Raw genomic sequence first — 17,456 nt, forward strand, 5'->3', positions numbered from 1 at the left:
TAGGGGATTGCAGAGCTCTGAGCGTGCTGCGCATTACTCGCTCTCTCAAGACGAAGTTGACGATCACACTGTAAACGAGCAGCTGAGCCTTCCCTTCCCATCAACAGAGCAACTAGATTTTATTTTGTGGACAGCTGGTTAGTAGAAAATACTTGACAGCTTCCTCTTACTTGTGGTCGGCGTGTGTCAGTGCATGTCAGTCCACCAGGATGGTTGTCACAGCCCTTGCCATGCAAGGAGGAATGGAGAAATCTTGGACACTGACATTGGCAGTGACAGTACTCTTGAGCCTGTATTCAGGGAATGTGTTAATCCCTCTTTCAGGTGTCAAGATTTAGCACCTCTTATGTATTTTGATTAGCGCTGAATAGGAGATTTTTATCCTTAGTGGTGTAGTGGCTTGTTGCATTTAGATACCATTTATTATGAACTAGATCCTGACATTGAATATTATCTGACTTCTCTGAAAGCCAACCCCTCTTGAGTGAATGTGGTGTTTGACAAGTAAATAATAGTGTATGGTGACCTGTGAATGTGTTTTAACCTGCTCCGCTTAAGTTTTCTTAGGCTTGATGCATGTATTTAAAAAGTGTAGTATGCAAGACATGTAAGGATGGAAAAGTTTGTTTATGCATTTGGTGATTTCTTCTTGGGCAAGATTCATGTTGATATCACTCTATGCAGCATTTTATTATCCTGCCTCTGGTACAAAGGGGCATGTAATCTGAAGTTTGAGGGGTGGACTTTTTTTTTTTTCCCCAAATAAAAGCCACTAAGGCCAGCACTTTTGTCCCCTTTCATGTCTTGTGAATTCTGTGTGATTTCTAACCCTTTATTTCTTTTTTCCAGGCTATTCATGTTTGCTGTCGGGCAGGGCAAATCAATCTTTTTTAAGTACTCTTTAATCATAAATCTAGATGCATTAAGCTTGCTATTACCTAGCCAGTTGTAGTCAGAAACAGAAAAAGCAGGGGGGAGTATCTAGTCAGTATGGCTGAACTGTGATTGGGATCACGGGGCTTCTTGCTCTGTGCACCTTGACTCTTGACTTGCAGTGATGCTTTTGGTTTTGCTGGTGAGCTACTTTTTTTTTTTTCTTATATTTTGTTTTTATAGAGGCTACTTTAGTATTCAGTTTAATCAACATGCTTTACAACGTCTGGTTTTTGTGTGCTCTGAATGTTCATTTCCCTTAGCTTACATTTCCCCTCTGGTTTTCAATAAATCTTGGTGCACCTTTGTATCCTGCTGTCTTTTCTGCTTTTTCCCTAGAGTGTTAATTCCCACTCTCTGAATATCTGTAAAATCAGCACTTTATTTTTTCCCTCCTGAGCAGCTGTTGCCATCAGCTGTTATAAAATAATGGCTTTAGATGTGTCCCTTATAGTACATTGACCCCTCTGTCTGATTTATCATTAATTTCCAGAGATTTGTTCCAGGCTTGAACTAATTCTTTCCCCCCAGGGTCTTGAGTTAAAAACCTTGCTGAAACCCACTTCCTTGTTCTTTTGTACCTGGGATATTAATCATATTGCCACCAGCATCCCTGGCATGTGGAGGCATCCCACTATGGTTAACGATATTCTGAGTGTCTTCCATTGGCTTATGTTACAACAACATTCAAGCTGCTTAAACTTATTTCTGAGCTTGTATAATATCTGGCTACTGTTTATATCTTGCATTTCGCCCCTCCCCAACGGCCACACTGTTACTTAGTGAAAAAGTAGCATTTGTCTCCCCAAGGTTCTTGCCCGGTTACTTCTTTCTTCTGCTTTGTGCAGTTGAAAGGGGGTGTGCTGATATTCTGGGCGGAAGATATGGCCACATGCAGTGGAATTTGGGCTCTACCTAACAGTGTAGGAATATTTGTAGGTTATGGTTTTAAGGCTTGTAAGAGTTTCTATGTGTAATTAAGAATATTGAAAGAGAATAATCTTACAAGTGCTGTGACACGGTCAGTCAGCAGAAAGTATTGTATCTTGGGTTGTAAGTTTTCTTCATTTGAATGTATTGGTCTTAGTGGGATGTGTTTGAAACTAGCAGGAAGAAGACATGGTCCCCAGCAAGGCAGTGGGCAATATCTGCTTGGCCCTACTGAGCATAGGACACAAATATTGGTGTGTTCACCGCAGGTTTGTTGGGAATGGAGGTAAAGGAATGTGAAGACTTGTGACCTGTCACAGTGACATCTTCTCCTAAGTTGTCTTTTCTAGGCACTGTGAAAGCTATGTTGCCTTTTGAAACTTAAAATCATAAATATCTAGTCCTTTGGAGATAATTCCCATGCCAGGGCGCATTTATTAATGTCATGTTCCTTCTTAAAATTGCAGTCGGCTCTTTCTAGGAAAAGGACTGAAAAGGTTGCTGTGCAGGAACCTGTTGCTTTGTAGCTAAGGCTCATCCATACCCTCTATTATTTTCCTGTTGCGGCAGCGCAACCTGCCAGGCAGTTACAAACTGCTGCTTGGGATACGATCGCAAATGTGGTGTACCCACATATCTCCCTCTCAAGACAACAGGAACTGTCAGTGCTTGCTAATTGTGAAAATTAACACCCCAGAAAACAAATCCACCCTGCCCCATTGTGAATTTTAGCCCTCCTGATATTAAAAAAGAAAAAAGTTATTTTGACAATGTGAAAATCTTGATACTGAATTGCTTGATTCAGAATTGCTTTGTACAGCTACTGGAGTGGTTAGTAACCTTTGATCATATAAAGTGCCTGAACTCTATGTATATGAAGCAAAGAATAATGAAATGTATGCTCTATGTTGCTTGTTTGCAAACCTGATGCTAACTAAATTCAACTGTAATCTATGAGGATCCACAGGCGCATTAGCTGGCAGAGCTAATATGTAACAACAATACTGACAGATAAACATTTTGAAAGGAAAACATTGAGTCCTTACTCATCACAACGTTTATTGAATTAGAGACTTCAAACACTGGGGCTGTAGCATAGCGTACAGCTTGCTCCCTGCCTTTGCCTGATGTCAGAAGGACACGCTGCTTCTGATGCCTGGAGTAAATTTGCCCAAGACCAAAGCATATCTTGTAAGTTTTGTTTCTTGCAGGGATCTGTGTATAAAGGCTCCATTTGTGAGGCAGAAGAAGCTATAAATAGTATGTTGTAGTACGGTTAACAAATGATATCAAGAGCTGTGGAAAAGTCATACTGCCACAGTTTCAGGTCTGCTTGCTAGATTGGGGGCATATGTGGGGGTAAGACATTGCTAGTCATCCCTTTGCACTCATGCCTAGTATCCTTGGTTGTTTATACCTGAAGTCTCAAATACCTGGAGACATTTTCTAGTAATATTAGGCCAGATTTTTTTTAAAAAAAGTTCCTAGCCTAAAAAAACTTCTAAGATTTATAGATGTTAGGATGAAAACAAAATACATCCTGGTGTTTTTGTTTTACTTCAGGCCTTAAGTCAGAAGTAGTGCTTATACCAGCTTCCCCCAGAAACAGGAGGTATAGAGACCTAATAAAAATGTAATGCAAGCTGACTTCTCATGTATTCACAGATGTCTAGGAGGCGGAGCTTTAAGAGAAGTGCAGATGCAATGGCTTGTGTGCTAACAACATCAACAACAGTCTTGTGGTGTGTACAGCGTTACCAACCATTGGGTGTGTGATAAAGCTGCCAAAGTGATGGCAACCACTTAGCCATATACTAGCTGCCCTTAAATATCACTAATAGCCTGTCCCTACTTGGGCTAATGTACTCTGTGTTGCTGAGCTCCATGTTGTGGAGCATCTTTTGACTACAGGACAGATGGACTTGTTTTGGTGTTTTTTAAGAGTGGGTTTTGGGGGGGGGGGGGGTTTGTTTTTTTAAACATATCTGGCAGTTTCTTTTGCTGCTTATCACCACGGACTTCTCCCTTTGCTGACTCATGCCTGACTATACCACGCAAGCGGCATGCCACACCACGGGCAGCATCATGCACCGTTGTCTCTGTGGGCCAGGAGGGTCACTGCTGGTGTGGTTGCTGTGGGAGATCTCAGGTTTCACTGATGACATCTTGCCTTTGGCTTCCAGGTTGGGGATCACTGCATTGAAGCCATGACAAGGTGTGTGATGGTACTATGGAAACCAGGTGCGGTGGTGACTGTGTTTCTGACCAGGAACCAGTATTTCAGCTGTCCTTTCAATTGCTCAGCTTTCAGTTGCTGCTAGCAGGAGGGGTGTGATGGACAGTAGCCATGTAGTGATAAACGGCATGCACAATATTTCCACTACAGGAAAATATCCCAAGATGCTCTATTTCTACCAAATCTTTCAGACAAAAGGGTCATTTGAGGTTTTGGAGGGCTGAGTAGCTGTTTCCTCCTCTTCTCTGTGCACTAACTGTTCCTCATTTGATCTGAGCTTGTGGGAGCACCCATGGTTAGGCATCAGAGCATCTGGATTCTCTCCTTCCTCATCATGGTTGCCTGTTTTCTTCCCTGAAAACCTCACCCATCGCATTTCTGCTTTGAAATGGTCATCTCCTGGGCAGACGGAGTGCAGTGCTACCGGCTGGCTTGTTGCCCCCCTGCTCATCCGTGCTGTCACAGACACCTTGCAGAGCATGGGGAGAGGTGTGGGTGGCACAGCGCTGGGCCAGGCAAGCTTCAAGGCTGCATGCCTGAAGCAGGACCAGACTGCATTGGCCAGAATGGCTCAGGGCAGCCTGCAGGGAACAGTATTTCAGACCCCACAGTGGCACTGACACCTAATAATTTCGGCATTGTTTGGGACTGCGTACATTTATAATCAAAGTACTACTGCAGGGTCTGTGCTGCAAAAAGAGGAATTTACAAATAACTTCAAGGGGGGGGAGGCTACTGGAAAGCTGCAGTTTCTGCCTATTTTGGTTAACTGATTCAGCCTTTCGAGGTCATTTAGGGTGGATTGATATGTTCTCATTCTCCGTATGTGCGGCAGTGCAAGGATCCTGCAGATTGCAATAAACGGGGAAAGGGAAGGAGCAGATTGTCCTACCGGAAAGTAAAAGACTCTTTCAGGATTGTGTAGGTTGTGTAATTTGAAGATCAACATTGCTTATGGTGAACAGATGGAGAGGATGATTAGAAGCTACAAGTGCCCTCCTGTGCTATAGGCCCAATGTCAGATAAACTACCTCTACAGAAAATTATCACTTCTGAAATTCTAGGACAACTGTAGGTTGCATTCTATGAAATTGAGAGAGAAAACTGGTGTGAGGAGGAGGAAAGGATCTAGACTGTTAACTGTGTGAGACTGCAAACTGCCTCTCGGGAAGCTCAGATTCAAGGTGGTTTTAGTGTCTGTGAGTGCTCACGTTTTTTATGAAACTGTGCAAGAGGAAATTCCCATTATTTCAGTCCCAGAGTCCACTGTGGCTATCATTAGTACAAACCAGGGTGATTTTTCCCTCAGTGAGGGCACGCTCACCTGCCTCATGAGGTCTAACAGTGCAGTATTTATTGTACGCCAGAGCACACATGCTAATACCTGACCAAACAATGCATTTTGTCACATGGCTATAGCAAAAGCATGTCTGAGAACTTCTGACTGAGAACTGTAGACCAGTGCATGTATATTGCAACTTAGTGTGTACTTAGTATTTAAGGTTGGTTTTATGAGGTTTTTTTGTTTTGTTTTGAAAGGTGTATTTAAGGTATTAGTGAATGACAATATTGTAAAGTAACGGACAGTGATTGTGGAATAAATGGTGGGTATACACTGAGTTGACACATCTTCTAGCTGGGAATGAAGCATCTTCTTCTGGGCTTAGCTGGCAAAACTACCTGTGTGTCACAAGGATCCCAGTTAGAATTGATACTGTGAGAACTGGGAGGACATACAATGGCAGGCTGGAAAATCCAGTAACTGGGTAAGTAAGCAGTAGTATCTGACCAGAGCTTGGTAGACAAAACAGTCAGTGTCGGAGGAAGAAAGCACAGCAAAGTGTCTTAATGGAGCTCTTTCTGCCAGTTCTTTAAGGGCTGGGATGAAAGTTTTGCTCAGTAAGTAGAAAAAATACTGAAATCAGAAGAGGGGGGAAAAAAAGTGTAATTTCCCAAGGACAAACCAAACCGAACTACAACATGTAAAAAAAGAATTTGGTCATACTCGTGGTTATATCAATGGGAGTTATGCCAGTGAGTTAGGAGGGAAGATGGTCAAGCTGTTCATCCGTGTCTCTAGCACCAATAGAGAGCAGTCCTTTCTCCAGCCCTAGAAGCCAAAGTCTTCTCGGGCACCCAGAGCAGGCTGAAGAGCCGTGTGTAATACAGGACCAAAAGCAACGTCTGCTCTAATCCCACCTTCTTAAAATGCCAAGGAGTGGTCATCTCTGCAGGCTTTTCTTAACAGGAGAGCCTCTGTTCAGGGCCCAGGGCTAGAGCTCCACATATTTGTGCACGTGTGCTCTGATCCACAAATGGCTCATACACAGTAGATGCTATTTAAAATGTTTTAGCAGTGGGTAAGACGCTGGAAGTGTTGACACATATTCCGTGTATTTAAAAGTTCAAGGTAAAAGAACATTTTAACTGCTGGCACCCCTGAGCAGCTTATTCTTGTTGGTGGTAAATATAATGGCAAGATTATGCTGCAGAAGAGGAAAAGGGTAATGGCCAGAATATGACTGTGTATTGTTCTGCTTTTGCAGTATGTGTATGTTCATATGTGTGTAAGCATACCGTACAGAATCGGAATACGCAGCAATATGGAAGATGTTACCGACACGTGTATATAATGTATGGTATTACATACAGAAACTGTTTGTTAAATGAATGCTAAGATTGTGAAGTCAGGCGCTCAAAGCATAGGAAATGCCAGAATTAGATTTGCCTGCACAACCTTAATTCAGCCCCTTTGTGCATATGCATTATGATACAGTCTTTAATTACATGATCACATATCAGACCACTGAAATGATGGTGCTGACAGAAGGAGAAGATATTTAATAATATTTTCTTAATCCTTATTGTTCACATGGCCCTGTGGCAGGCATATTCTGCAGGCATTCAAACCCCGTCTTAAAAACAGCAATTCCATAATAGTATTGGTGTAATAAATACATGTGAAAATTAATAACTTCCTATGGACTTCTCAGTGTTTATCACTGTTATCTGTATATTGGAAAGATGTTAATTGATTATCACAACATCCATCTTGGTATTGTATCCATTTTACAGATGGGGGAATAAGTTTTTGAAGGGGAAGAAAACAGCTCAATTCACTCAAATCCTACTTATGTAGCTACAGTTGACCTAAATCCTGGCAGCAATCCAGTTCATTTAAGTCTGCCTAAATCTGTATATTTATTTGTCTGGGGGGTTCCTGGACCACCTGAAAGTGTTGGAACCCGCATGCCCCAGAGAAGTGCCCTTGCCACCTGGCTTAGCGGAACCCTGAGGAAAAGCATTTTCTACCCTTCTTCCAAAGCGAAGCTACTGTGCATCCAGGAGGCAAGAGCCACGGGGCAAGTCAGGAACCAAGCTGGCCTGGCCACAGGCTAGTAGAGGGACTGGGCTTTAAGTGGAGTGGTTGATCCCAGGTAGACACAGGCACTTAGCCTTTTCTGTTAGTTTCCTGTGATAATAACTGAAGAGAAGGTATCTAGCTTAAGCAGAAATGATCCTCTCTGAAGGCCTCTGTTCAGTCAGTGGAGAGAGAGAAATGCAGAGTTTTGTTGGACTAGACTTCTCCCTGCAAGTCTTCAGAGGTACCCCTCTATCTCCATTTGGTGTGTAGGGGAGCTAACTGCTGTCAATATGCTTCTGGGCCAGATCTGGCTTCTGAAAGTGTTATCTTCATTTTATGATAACTGTTTGTATCTTTAAAATAGAGCATCAGTTGACTGCAAAATATGGCATCCACAAGTATATGTTCAGGTGTATCAGGTCAGAAAGTGGAGCATGTGTGACTAAGGGCTTCCAGCAAAGATTTTTGTATTCCTGCAAAAGTGTCCTCTTTTTGGCTTGCAAATCTCTGCTGCCTTCAAGTCTCATGTTCCAGTACCTAAAACGAATGAGTTAGACAGAGTTGCCTGCTGGACCGTTAAGTATGCAACTCGTGTTCATTCCCAGAGCTGGCTCTTCTTGGGTGATATCCTTCTAGAAAAAATTGGAATGTGATCATATAATTAGGGAGTATCATAATGCATATGCACAAAGACTGAATCTTAGCTCATGCTTTCAATGGCTAAATTAGAAATGATTGTACAATATTAAGTATAGTATTTTGTAATTAAGTGTAGTATTTTGTGGAATGCTCACTTTTATTCAGCTTTTTTAAACCAGAGAATTTTTATTATGTAAAACAGAAAAATAAGAATATACTCTGGCGTTCCACTGCCCTTTTCCTCTCACTTAAGTCATCGGAAGGCTGTTACAGGTGCTCAGTAGAGAACAGTGCCACCTGAGCTGGTGGAGTAATTGCTGGTAGTAAGCTATTACTGCTGCATGCACTGGCGTGTTTCTGCTAGTAGTTGTGGACTGTGGAAGATGGGTTGAGTCAGAGGACTAATGCAGAGCTTTAGTGAATTACTCTAAAATTTACTTTGCCTCTTACTATGGGGCTGCTTGTGCTGACTGGTTGCATGTACCGTGGTTGCTAAAGTAAGAAATACTGCTTTGCATTCAAGGAAGCATATTTTCATGGTTGCATCTGAAAAAATGCTCATAGCTGAAATAAGCAACATTATCAGCAATATCAGTCTTCAAAAATAGTATTGAACTATTATAATTGAAGTTTGGGTGCAGCCATATTTGGAGGTTCTAGTCAGCCTGTTGTATTGGTGATTATATACTGCGAGGAGGGATGAGGATTTGCTGCTTTGCCAGTTTTAATAGAGGCGAGGTAACTAATTCAATTCTGGATACTCTCATCATGAGTTGCTTGAAGGTGTTTGAATTTGCTTATGAAATAGTCCCTTCTGAGCTAAGGAGATGGAAATGAGACACTAAAAAGCTTTCTTGAAGTGCTTCCATGTTTCTCAGCTCAAAACATCACATTTGATATTAATATTAGGTACTGAGGCAAAGTCATCAGGTAGAAAAGGGAGGAAATATAGAAATAGTAATTTTCTTGTGTGTTTCCTCAGGATGCTATTTTGAGGCTTTAAAAAAAAAAAGTCATGCTTTGCTGATGAGGCTGCTGTAAACTGGAGAAGTGGCAGATGTAATTTAAGTCCCAGGGCCCTGCCCTAGAAGAGGTCCAATACTGGCAGCATACATATTGCTTATATGAAAGCGAACAGATGGATACATTTGGTCAATTCTGCTGGGTTCATATGGAAACCTTCAGAATTTTTCTTACTATTTTGAGTGGAATACTTGAATCTGTTATCTGCTGAGAGTCTGTACTTGCCTGGGATGGGTGCTTTTGTAGCTTTGAGCAGGGAACATTGCCTTACTGTGGATGTCTTCGGATCAGATATGTTTATCTGACTGATGGAAGTCGTCATCCGTCCGTTCCCCGCCCCCCATACTCCAGGACCAATTCAGCTACTGCAGGAGTGTGCTGGATTTTTTTCAGCTTCTGTGGCATGAGAACTGTCAGCTGAGTCTTAATCATGGAGTTATTACTGGTGGTGAAAATGCAGGAAAGAGAAGAAACCCAGCTTGCTTTTCAGATGCTAGATTGATTGCAGAGACACCTTTTGGTTATTGTTGGGGAGGGGAGAGGAAGGAGGAGATGGGAAGAACAAAAACATCGTATTTTCTTTAATTAAGAAAACCACTAATTTTCTGATACTAATTCTTGCTAAATTCTTGCTGACAGTTTTTGATGTTTCCCAATTCAAAACAACTGAAAGCAGTCAAGTGAAGGGAGAAGAACGGCGAATCGAAGAGGAGGGGTGTATCTGTATTAGAAGAACACAGATTGAAGTGTTAATACTTAGTCTGGGGAGGGGAAAAAGGTGGAATTAATTTGTGATGCCTGAAATTAGCCTGTTTTGAGTATCCTCATAGGTTAGTGTGTGTACACGTATGTAATGATATAATAAAATGTTATCTATTGCATCAAGAAAAGAATTGGCATATGACTAAATCATTCTAAAAGCCTATCATACAGATGTGCCAGCATCTATATTGTCACCTAGCTATCTTTTTTCAAGTGTATAGCATATAAAAATATATACATCAAAGATTTAGACACTGTCAATGACAGCTCTGTCAGTATTAAAGTTAGTCAAGAAACTTGCTCTTGCATTTGGAATCACCTAAGAAATAAGATACTTTTATCAGCAAGTTTTAGCTTTAAAGCTTTCCAGGAAAGCTGTAAACAAAGCAGAAAGAAAAATTAAATCTCTGATATTAAAAGCATGCTTCTAAGAAGATTGCAGTTGTGCAAGTGCTCATTTCTCTTTCTTTTTTAAAGAAAAAAATTTCTTTGAACCATTAGTGACAATAACTTTCATTGAAATTGGGGGTTAGAAAAGAAGAGTACAAGCTGAGCTCATTGGGAGAGAAAAAGAGGGCTTGAAGTTGACAAAATTATTTCTTCTCTATTCCCATCTCATCCTCTTGAGCTGCATACTTCTCACAGAAAAAACTTCACCCACTGTTGTAGAAAATGGCTATCTCTTGGTATCTTCTCTGGAGGTTTTGTTTTGATAGCGCTAGTTTTGGGGATTAACGTGAATAGCCCCATCAAAGTTTGTTAAGACATGGTACCAATACAGAAAGATCCATGCATACTATTTAAAATACACTTGTTAACAGAGATTTAACAGTCATTTCATTCTCCACCGTTCATCACATTCACACATGTGGGATGGGCATTAACAGATTGAGCTACATCTTTTCATTTCAATTCTGCGGCAGCATCTCTTTGCAGGAATATTTTATGTAGTAATAATTTTCTTCGTATTACAGATTTTCTAACTATGTTAATGGCAGTAGACTGGCCACAGAGACATTCGTGAGAACTACCTTTGCAGTGACATTTAAACAATTTATTTGATCTTGCTTTAGCATACCTGCTCATGCCTTTTTTTACTCTGTTGTTGACCTTAGGAGAACTTTGTCTATAATCATGGGTTTTTCAATCACATTTAACTTAACAAAATGATATGCAGATTTCTGTGATATGTCGTTTCTGAACTCTTTGGGATTTTCAGTGTGTAGGCTATCGGGTGGATGCCCCTTGACTGCATGGGCGTGTTTGAGTAGCAGCTGCCCAGCAGCTCCGAGGCCAGTTGCAGAAGGCAGTGTGTCTTAGCTGAGTATACTCTCTCTTACCAGTATGCAATTGTTGGGTGTGTCTTGACTTACCCAAAGCAGGAGGTCTTATCAATATCCATTTTTTTGTGTATGATAATGGAAAAAGCTGAGCAGGGAAAGGTTGGTGGCAAGGAGGGAGTTCTGTATATTTCACGTTTACTGTGTTGTATTGATCATCTTATCGTCATTTAGAGAAATTGAAAGTTGCGGATTTGTGGCTGAAATGTGTTACTGATGTGGGAGCACTCTTGGCTAAAAGCCTAAAATGAGGACTTTTGCTTTGTGAGGGCGTATCTTGTCCTGTGCTTGATGCAGCTTCTCCCATACTGGACCATGTGTAAGAGTGCTTTTAGGATGAGAATGGTTAAAACCAATTACCACTCCCACTATAGTTGTTAACACTTGTATCAGTTTCTATCAGAATAAAAAGTCCTAGTGTAAAGTGGTGTTATAAAACCATCCAAGCTAAAACCAGGGAAATTGGAAGGCAAGAAATTAACTGAATTAACTGGCAAAACAATTATTTATCAGTTTGTTGATTTTCAGTATAATTCATGGAAATTAATTCTGTGAAATTTTCATTCTGTGACAGCTGATTGGGTGGGAAAAACAGAGGATCACTGCTGAATGTTTACATTGACAGGAACATTCCCATTCGTTAAAAACCTTGGACGCTAGCATCACAGAAATGTGTGTATGTGGGTTACCTGCTGTATTATGTCCCCTATATGAGAAACACTTGAAGCACATGATTAATCTCTTCAATTTCTGCTGAAATAATAATTTTTTTTAAATCAAAAGATAAGCCTACATTTTTTAAGTTTGGCTTTTTCATAAACATTTGTAGAGTGAGGTGCAACTTACTCTGCTGGTTATCTTTCATGCCTTTCCATTTCCCAATCCTGGTCATGAAAACAGAGTTACGGCCTTTAGAAAGTTATGTGAAAAGAAAGCTGGTTGCTTGGATGGGTCATACAGCTGGCCTTAGCATGTGTTTGTGCACAATGTGTTGTTACTGTATTACTGAACTGGATTCTTTGTCCACATGTAATAGCCTGCCTACAAACGATAATAATCGTGGTATGTGTCACGCTCGGTTCTCTACAGCACTGAAGCTCCTCTGTTGAAGGGGAAAATTCAAAGCAATCATCAGTTCTCCTAAAATTGTCAGTTTTGGTTTCTATGTTCATATCAATTTAGTGTCTGGGTCTGATTTTTCCATTATCCTGCATCTTATATACATCTATGGTTTGCTGTCGGAAATGAATAGTCTAAGGATAAGACAAGGGAAAAATCAAGCTTTCTGTCCTTGGGGTAAAGGAAATTATATGTAGTTCAAGTTTCTCAAGTGACAACATTCATTAGGTTGTTACTACAGACATCTGTACATAGGCACAGATAAGTTGATATTTTCTGGGCATTTCCAGTAATAAAATCCTAAATCAGTGTTTACAGAAGATGTTAAAGCTTTTTTCAGCGATTCCTTCACATGTAGCTTTTCTTTAAAAATCTTTGGAAATGTGGAATCACAGAAAGCTAAACTGAGGGTCACCTATGAATTTCCTCAGACATCCTCCTTTTGCCTCCATCCTTTGGACGGGTGTGTGGGTCCTGCTTAACGTGTACTCAACCCATGTGTCCGTTCTGGGTGCTCCTATCTGGGGTGTGCGCTAGTACCAGCCCCACGGTTGCTGTGCAAAGAGCACCTCAGCCATCTCTGTATCAAAAAGAAATAAAAGCCAGAGTTGAAGATACGCGTGTGGGGAGGGAAGAGATAGTCCTTTCCATTTATTTATTTCCTTACATGATTTTTGTTTTGCTTTTTTGGTTTAGTTTTATTTGTTTGGGCAAGATTCTTGCCATTTACCTTTGCATTTGCATTTCCTATTGATTGGCAATTTTTAAACTGTTTATTGTGCTCTTTTGTTTAGCTGTTCAAGAGCTAAAACAAAAGCCACCAGGCCCTGTGAGGGACACATTTGCATGCGGCGAGCGTTGCCCGAGGAAAAAGTAATTGCTAATGCATATTTATGTGGCACAAATTTGCCATTTGTTTATGCATAAAATTATCAATAGTGCAGGGCGGCCCAGCCGTAGAAAATGGTGACCTTTTTAGCTTAATAAATAGAAATCAGCTGTTATTGTGAAGAGATCAGCCATTTATTCTGTGTTGAGGGACACTGTTGGGGAAAATGTAGATTGGTGCCGGCAATATCATTAAATGGAAGGCCAGTGACCCTTTCGGTATAGTCTATTATACTTTATCTAATAGGGGATAAATGACTCTGGCTGGCAAATAGATTTTAAAAAAAACAAACAACCCCACAAAAAAACCAACCAAACAAAAAACCCAAAAAAACCCAACCCCCCCAAAAAACTGACCACCAGCCCAAAACCCACCCCTTCAGACTTCTCTTATTCTTCAGCCATATGAACAGGTAGATACTGAGGAGATAATCTTTCACAAGCTGGCTTGTATTTTTCTAGCAGAAAAATTACTTTAAAAACAAACAAACAACAACAACAAAAAACGCAACCCAACCCCCAAGCCCACTCTGTTTGACTAGTTTTGACTGCTCTGGTTTGGAGTGGGAAGAACAACCAGAACCAGCCTATGATTCTTCCCAGTTCATGTCATCAAAAGCAATGTTCTGAAAGCCCCATACATGGATCAGATTTTGGCTTGTGAAATGAGAACTCATAGTTTGAAAGTAGGAGGGTAGGGTCTTTTCTGAAGACAACAGGTTTTCAAAAACAGTTATGCTTTTTTTTCCTCATATGCATTCAGTTTTTGAAGAGTGAATAAAAATTTGCCCAATTATACCTCAAGACACTGAAGACTTCATTTGCAGAATGGTTACACAGGAGATGTAGCAGCACAGTTTTCTTTATGCTGCTCCACTAATTCACCTCAACCTTAGTGGGCAGGCTTAAGACTTGAAGAATTAAAAACTAAGAGCCCTAAGCCTCAGGAAGTTCTTGTGAAAATGAAAGTATATGCAGAACCCCTCCTCTTTCTGTGTTTCTCTCATTCTGTTCTCTGTAGTGCACTGCACTGTGCATAACTGGAAGCATCTTTAACCACCCCACAGGTGAAATGTGGAGAGATGTGAGTCACAGTGACTGTAAATGGTTGCGTTTTCTGTGCACACTTGTGGTGGGCTGGGCATTTGATTTTTAGCCCTGAGAAAGATCCAGCAGGTGTTTGCAATGGCAGTATTTTACTGTGCAAAAGGTTATGTTAGATAGCCTTATCTGCATACCCAACCCGGTTAGGTGAGGTGAGATGCCACTTCCCACCGCTGTGGGACTGCCCATGTCCAGAAGATGGAGGCTGGCCTCTGCCCACCTTTCTCCCTTGTGCCTTCAAAAAGTCCTGCTGTTATTCTGCGCTGGGGAAGAGATGATCAGAGTTATTTTGAGGCTTTGCTCTTTGCTTCCTAAAAAACCTGTCATAACCTAATGTCGTTATCACAGAAAAGCCACCACAATGTTTGTCACTGAGCGATGTCTTCCTGGTGGCCTCAGTAAAGAGGCAAAGCGTTGAACAGGGCGAAGGAACCTTGCAGGTTGCATCAGTGGAAGCCTCTTTTGAGGCAGGGTTGTATGGAGGTTGTGGTCAGAGGCAGGACTTCTGTCTTGAAGGCTGTTGATCTGTTTTCAACACTATTAAAATTCAGGGAAAGGTTTTTAAAATCATTTTAGTAAAATATAATACAATACATAAAACATAGGATAAATTATACAGTATTTGATTTATTACTTTCTATAATAATGTTGTAGAAGTCTTTGTAAGAATGTGTGCTCCAGTTTGAGACTTCTTCATACCTAAAATTTTCTCTCATATTGGGACAATTTTTGGGAAGGGTTTCTCCAGTTGCCTGTTTGTGCTTTTTCCATGCATTTAACTTCTGTGCACAGAGCTCTTGTCTGCTTCTGGAACGCTGCCCCTGCAGTCCTCCCAAATAATGGTCCCCAAACGGTGTTGCTGTAGAAACAAAAACATTGAAGGACTTGTTATGGAAATAGAGAGAAAGTAAAAAAAATAGCTAAAAGTATAAATTCTCTTGGGTACATCCTATGGAAACCATAGTTAAGATGAAATGGAATTTAATTGCAGAGTAGGATCTAGGTTTCTTCACATTACAACAGATCCTTTTTTTGCTGGTTCTGCCACTGCGCTCAAGACCATAGCCAAGAACCACAATTTCTGAAGTGTCTATTAATGTTCAGGAATTGCATCAACTTTTTGTTAATAAACAGTTGTAATTAGGTGGTATTTTACCTTTATAAACACATTTTTATTTTTACTTCAACAAATTCATTGAGCTTTGTTTATTCCAAATGGATTTGATTTTTCCAAAGGGTCTGCTCCTGGGGAAAAAATCTTCCTCTACATACAAAGCTCACAGCCAGTAGTTAGCCTCAATTTTGCTTTTTCTTTTCTAACAGTCATAAAACAACCCTTTTGACATATGCTGTTTGACACCAACTAGAAAGTTTTACGTAGATAAAATTAACACTTTTAGAAAATGATTAAGCTTACTGTGTGGGAATAAACTGGGGGCCACATTGTTGTAAACTAACCCAGATCCAGCTGAGATTCTAGCTCAGGATATTATTATTATTTTTAGAGCTGTTGTTGTTATTACATTTTCTTGTTGTATCTGTACCTGTTTAGATACTCAGGCCTGGCTGTGGAAGACACTGTGCTAGGTACAGAAAAACAGAAAATGAGGCTTCTTCAGAAAATCTAGAAATATCTAGGTCTATAGAAAATAACAAAAGCTTTCTAAAGAGGAGTTGGTTAAGGGAGGAGATAGGTCAGGAGCAAAACAAGGATAAGCAAGTCTTACTGAACAAAGTTTGTAGCAGAAAATGCAAGAATGAGTAAAATGAGTGCTACTTTTTCTTTGTATTCTGCTTATATGAAGAGGAAGGGGGGTAGCACCCTGCCTTGGTTCCAGGTTGCTGGGAAAGACAAGAACATGGGGGGGAATATTTGTTTACTGTAAACAAGTGTTATAGGCTTGATGGTCCTGTGGCCTGTCTTCATTGTCCTGGGCTCTCATCCCGAGCAGGAGTGGAGTGGGTCTTGTTCTTGCCTCAGCTCCTGGTGTGTGTCTGCTGTATTCATAATGTGTTGGTTAAGGAAGGAAGTTGAAGGACAAATTTCATATTATGCTAATTAGTTGATGAATGTTTAATAAGATAACTAGTCTGACACAAGTGTTAAGCAACTTACATTTTCTAGTTCTTTGAGATGCTGGTAACCAGGTAGTCTGATAGGTCCCGAGATCTTGATTCTGGTTTTTGGGGATTTTTTAAAGGAAATTTTGATGACTTATCCTCACTGAAGACTGACTTTTTTTCTTCCCCCTTCAACATAGATTTATTTGAAAAACCCACAGAGATACTAATCTTGCTAAGAGCAGCATCTCATGTTTGAGAAAATTTCTATCCAAATACAGGGAACACGTTTCTGTTTGCTCATCTGGTTGATCAAAAATAATATAGGAAGTGGAGGTTTATCTTCACAAAGTTTGCCTGCATGCAGAGCTCAGTGTGAACCAGGGATGGTTGTCTTTTGAAACCTCATGCACCAACCTGCTCTTGGTGGTAGTCTTTTTATGTGCTTCTGCTTTTCACGGAGGGCTGTCTGAGCTTGTAGGGCTGGCGAAGTAATTCCATCAAGTTAAACCAGTAGAAAAGTGCCTGGTTTCATATACTGAGGTTACTGGTTTCAGAATTTGGCTGGGTGTGTGTTTTGTAGTTTAAAAATAAAATAAATTCCTATTTATTTTTATTCGTACATGTTTCATACTACAAATTATTTGTTTCAGTTAGACTAGACTGATAGAAATAGATTGTAACACAGCTTAGGGGTGCAAAATCTGGCTGAAAGGACAGCCACTTCACACCTGAGATGGTGCAGACTCTGGCTTGGGTGAACTCGACGTGTCATGTCACAAGTATGGTCTCAGACTTGCTTGTGCAACTGTGTTCATGTGATCTAACTAACTGAGTATTTCAGGTTTTCAAATCACTGCTTTGATGTGCTCTTGGGAGTCACATAAAACTTGTTTTCCCAGTTTTGCAACCAGGTAAACCGAGGCACAAAGCTGGTAATGGGGACCTATGGCTAGGCAGGGCCACCGGGGTCGAAAAGCCCAGCTGCGCTCTTCCGTGCAACAGTGTCGCGGGCCTCTGCAGAGAGGTCCCAGCTGCTACCTCATGTGTCCAACAC

This window comes from Gavia stellata, chromosome 4, assembly GCF_030936135.1.
Source record: "Gavia stellata isolate bGavSte3 chromosome 4, bGavSte3.hap2, whole genome shotgun sequence".
Taxonomy (NCBI): domain Eukaryota; kingdom Metazoa; phylum Chordata; class Aves; order Gaviiformes; family Gaviidae; genus Gavia; species Gavia stellata.